The sequence below is a fragment of the Chiloscyllium plagiosum genome, chromosome 44, assembly GCF_004010195.1.
Source record: "Chiloscyllium plagiosum isolate BGI_BamShark_2017 chromosome 44, ASM401019v2, whole genome shotgun sequence".
NCBI classification, from domain to species: Eukaryota; Metazoa; Chordata; class Chondrichthyes; order Orectolobiformes; family Hemiscylliidae; genus Chiloscyllium; species Chiloscyllium plagiosum.
This window is the reverse complement of record NC_057753.1, coordinates 7355844-7361449: the sequence shown is the minus strand read 5'-3', so window position 1 is coordinate 7361449 and position 5606 is coordinate 7355844.

The window sequence follows — 5606 nt, the reverse complement described above, 5'->3', positions numbered from 1 at the left end:
GTCCATGAACTCTTGATATCCCAGGTGTGAAAGCTTCCCATTTGCCAGTGGTTTCTTTTCCTTCAGCAGACTCACACAATCAAACTTTAAAGCATCTCACCGACACTGCTCTATTATTCTGACATGTACCTGCAATCTCTCTAAACATTTGCTCTTCCAGTATCCATTGGCTATTTTGGGGTCTATAATTCATTCTCAACAGAGTGACCATCTCCTTCTTGTTTCGAGGTTCCAACTATTTGACCTCATTTGATGGCTTCTTGAGAATATTCTCCTACTATAGGGAAGATAGAGAGGCTTTGGAGAGGGTGCAAAGAAGGTTTACTAGGATGCTGCCTGGACTGGAGGGCTTGCATTATGAAGAGAGGTTGACTAAGCTCGTCTGGAGAGAAGGAGGAAAAGGGGGTGACCTGATTGAGGTATACAAAGTAATGAGATTAAAAATCCACAACACCAGGTTATAGTCCAACAGGTTTAATTGGAAGCACTAGCTTTCGGAGCGACGCTCCTTCATCAGGTGATTGCACAATCACTTGATGAAGGAGCGTCGCTCCGAAAGCTAGTGCTTCCAATTAAACCTGTTGGACTATAACCTGGTGTTGTGTGATTTTTAACTTTGTATACCCCAGCCCAACACCGGCATCTCCAAATCATGAAAGGTAATGAGAAGCATGGATAGAGTCAATAGCCAGATACGTTTTCTCACAGCAGGATTGACTGGTACGAGGGGTCACAGTTTTAAAATATAAGGAGAAAGGTATAAAGGAGACGTCAGAGGTAGGTTCTTTACGCAGAGAGTTGGAAATGCATGGAATGCATTGCCAGCTGTGGTGGTGGAAGCAGAGTCATTGGGGAAATCTAAGTGACTGCTGGACATGCACATGGATAGCAGTGAACTGAGGGGTGCGTCGGTTAATTTATTTTATTTTACATTAGGATTAATCCTCAGCACAACATCGTGGGCCAAAGGGCTTGTTCTGTGCTGTACTTTTTCTTTGTTCTAAGTACTGTTGTTATGTCCTCTCTTATCAAAGGGGCAACTCCCCTTCCTCACTTGTACTTCTGTCATATCTGTAGCTCCTGCATCTTGGAACTCTGAGCTGTCCGCCCTGAGTTTCCCGCGGCTATGTTTTTGTTATGGCTATAATATGCCAATCCCTACATCCAACCTATGCTCTGAGCTCATCTGCCTTATCAGTCAGGCCTTATGCATTGAAATAAGTGCACTTTAAATCAGAAAACTTTCCCTCCCTTTACCGTGCCCCTTGCTATCTCGAATAGTAAACTTGCTCTCGTTAGCTAATGCATTTTCCCCTGACTTTTCCATGGCTCCTGTCTTATTCAGAATCCCACTTCTTCTCTGCTAAGGTAGTTTCAGTTAGTTTCAGTTGCTCTGCATGGAGCAAAGGGGATTGAGGTGAGATTTGATGCATCTATCTAAGTTTATGTTAGATTTAGATAATGTGGACAAAGAGCAGCCATTTCCATTTAGTGATAATAATAGTGTTAAAGATGCAGACTTAAGATATTGAACAAGAGTTACTGAAAAATGTAAAGAAGGAATTTGATGTTAAATCATTTTATTCAATACTTACGTTCAAAAGTCAATAATATCTAGGGATGAATGAATAACGCATCAGGTGACACTATCAAATCTTGATGTATGGTTTCAGGTTCTGATCTGCAAATCCTCTTCCAATAAGCTTAGAAATCATCGCTATCATTACAAGATAAACATTCATAAGAAAGAAATAGTTCTCTAATTTGAAGTTTGCTGCCTGAAAATGCTAATCCCATCTCAAAAGGGAGTTTAAAAACTCCACCCTTGACATTCTAGGACAGATATTAACCGCATGAGTGGGCAGTACGGCGGCATGCTGGATCAATGGTTAGCCCTGCTGCTTGTCAAGGCCAGGGACCCAGTTTTGACTTCACCCTCAAGTGACTGCCTGTGTGGAGTTTGCATATTCTCCCCATGTCTCGGGAATTTCATCTGGATGCTCCGGTTTCCTCCCAGACTAAAGGTATATGGAGGATAGTGGGTTAGTATAGGTTAGGTGGGCTTGGATCGGCGCAACATCGAGGGCCAAAGGGCCTGTACTGCGCTGTATTCTTCTATGTTCTATGTTCTATGTGCAGATTTGGTGAATTAGCCATGCTAAATTGCTCATGGTTTTCAGGGGTGTGTCAGTTAGGTGCATTAGTTATGAGAAATGTAGAGTAATCGGATAGGAGAATGGGTCTGGGTGGGTCACTCTTCGGAATTCAGTGTGGACGTGTTGGACCAGATGGCCTGTTTCCACACTGTAAGGATTCTATGATCATATTCCGCGCTGGACCCGGAGGATCGTTCATGTGCCCTGACTTGTTGAGACATGTCAGTGTGCCATGGTATACAGTGTAAACCAATCTTCAGCATCTCAATTGAGCCCGGTTCTACTAGGCCTAGAGTCACCCCACAAACCACCACTGCCCTTCACCTATCCTGTGGTACCCTCTGTTCTTGTCTGATGCACGTCAAGCATTTGCAGATGATACTCCTAAGGTGAAATGTAGCATGCAGTGAAGCGATTCTGGACCATGACGTAATACTACTTCTAAAGTTCAGTCAATGTTTCATATTTATTGCTAGAAATTAAACAATTAGCTTTATGTACAGATCGAATCTGGACCATGGCAGTGAAAACACCAAATGTGAATGATAAGTCCAGTCGAAAAATAAGCCACCCGCACTGTGTACATCTAGGATTATACCCGCTACTTGTGCCATTTCTTCACATCGACTTCTGTCCCCAGACACATTTCTCCAATAAACAGCAGCTTTACGTGGGATACTGGCAATGAGAACCGTGGGTGTGACATAAAATGAACAGTGAGCTCAAATGATCACACAAGGTGTTCGCATGCAGATTTCAATTTCCAAAACCCACTGACCCATTCACTGCCGATCCTGGAAACAGAAAGAAAGCAAAACGGCAAACGCAGTCTTCACATTTGTGAACCTTTAGAAACTATTTGGGAAGCAGAAATAAAGAGAGGATTGTCTCACTGAGTAGAGACAGTTAATGCGCCGTCACTTTCTTTAAGAAGCTGGGACATTGACTCTAATGTTGAACAAAGAAGAAAGAACAAAGAACATTACAGTGCAGGAACATGCCCTTCGGCCCTCCAAGCCTGCACCGATCCATATCCTCTATCTAAATCTGCTGTCTACTTTCAAAGGATCTGTATCCCTTTGCTCCTTCTCCATTCATGTATCTGTCAACATACATCTTAAATGATGCTACCACCTCCGCTGGCAACACGTTCCAAATACCCACTACCCTCTGTGTAAATAAATTTCCACGTTTATCTCCCCTAAACTTTTCCCCTCTCATTTTGAACTTGTGACCCATAGTAATTGAGTCCTCCACTCTGAGAAAAAAAGTTTCTGGCTATCCACCCTGTGTACACCTCTCACAACTTTGTCGGCCTCAATCAGGACCCCCCAGATTGCCTTATTTCTCACGAAAACAATCATAATCTACTCAACCTCTCCTAATAGCTAGCACATTCCATACCAGGCAACATCCTGGTGAACCTCCTCTGCACCCTCTCCAATGTATCCACGTCATTTTGGTAATGTGGCGACCAGAACTGTATGCAGTATTCCAAATGTTGTCAAACTAGAGTCTTATACAATTGCAACATGACCTGCCAACTCTTGCACTCAATACTCCATCTGATGAAGGAAAGGATGCCGTATGCCTTCTTGACCACTCTACTGAGCTGCATTTCCAGCTTCAGGGAACAATGGACCTGAACACACAGATCTCTCCGTACATCAATTTTCCCCAGGATTTTTCCATTTACTGTATAGTTCGCTCTGGAATTGTACATTCCATAATGCATCACCTTCCATTCGTCTGGATTGAATGCTATCTGCCATTTCTTAGCCAACTCTGCAATCTATCTATATACTGCTGTATTTTCTGACAGTCCCCTTCACTATCTGATACTCTAACATTCTTTGTGTAATCTGCAAACTTGCTAATAAGGCAACCTACACCTTCCTCTAAATCAGTTGTGTATATCACAAACAATAGTGGTCCCAGCACGGATCCCTGTGAGACACCACTGGTCACAGGTCTACCTTTAAAGAAACTCCCTTCCACTACTACTCTCTGTCTCCTGTTGCCCAAACAGTTCTCTATCCATCCAGCTAGAACACCCTGGACACAGGCAACTTCACCTTCTTCATCAGCCTACATGGGGAACCTTATCAAATCCCTTACTAAAGTCCGTGTATATGGCATCGATATCCCTTCTCTCATCAATCAACGTTGTCACCCCTTCAAATAATTCCATTAGGTTTGTGAGACATAATTTTCCCTTCACAAAATCATACTGCCCATCACTGATAAGCCCATTTTCTTCCCAATGGGTACATATGTTATCCCTTCACATCTTCTCCAGTCGATTCCCTACCATTGAAGCCAGCTTACCAGTCGGAAATTACCTGGATTATCCCTGCTAACCTTCTGAAAAAAGGGGGCGATATTTGCAATTTTCCAGTCATCTGGGACCTCCCCCGTGTTCAAGAATACGGCAAAGGCATCTGTTAAAGCCCAGCTATTTCCTCACTCGCCTCCCTCAGTATCCTGGGATAGATCCCATCCGGTCCTGGTGATTTGTCCACCTGAATGGCTTTTGGTTCTCTGGGTCATTTATTTATCTGAGACATAAAAGAGATTCTTGTTCCTACTGTTATAGACTAGGCTACACCACTCAAAACATTCTTAAGCAAGCAGCCCAGACCATAACTTTGCAATTGTGTCAATGAGTGTGCAGTGAAAATTACCCAAATTAAGTTAGCAAGGTTGACTACCAAGTTTAAAACAGGCAAAAAAGAAATTCACACAATTACACAATGAAACTCGAAGAACAGAATAAAGAACCCCTAAAGAACTCAACATATCCAGACTTGACTTAAGTATGCTGTTACGAATATATGCAACATTCCCAATAATCAAACCCTTTAAAAAAAACAGTACAAATGGAACATATGCTCATAGGTTGAAGTTAGAAGAGATAGATAGATAGACAGACAGACAGACAGACAGACAGACAGACCGACAGATAGACAGACAGAATAGATAGATAGACAGGATAGATAGATAGACAGAATAGATAGAGAGAGAGAGAGAGAGTTTACACACTAATCACTGCTGAACTCACAACCAGTGAATTAAACTGAATTAAACTGTTTGGCTCAGCCAGAGAACTGACTCCTCTCTTTTCATTCTACAGGTCACATCTAAAACATGACCACTTCGGCCTGAAGTCTCATCTGCTTACAAATATACAAAAAATGCCTCTCAATACACTTTAATCTCTGCACCAAACCAACTTGATCAGAGTCAGCCTGGTTTATTGGTTCTCTGAAAAAAAAATCAAAAAGAGAGTGTCCCTGATCTAAGGGACAGCTTTTAGAAAAAAAAACTAGCTTTGTGACATCTCCCTGATTAAAAAAAGAACCACCAGTATAAACAAATGGCTTATTTTAACCGTTCAAAAAACGGTTACTACACACACACACACACACACACACACAAAAACCGGACTAT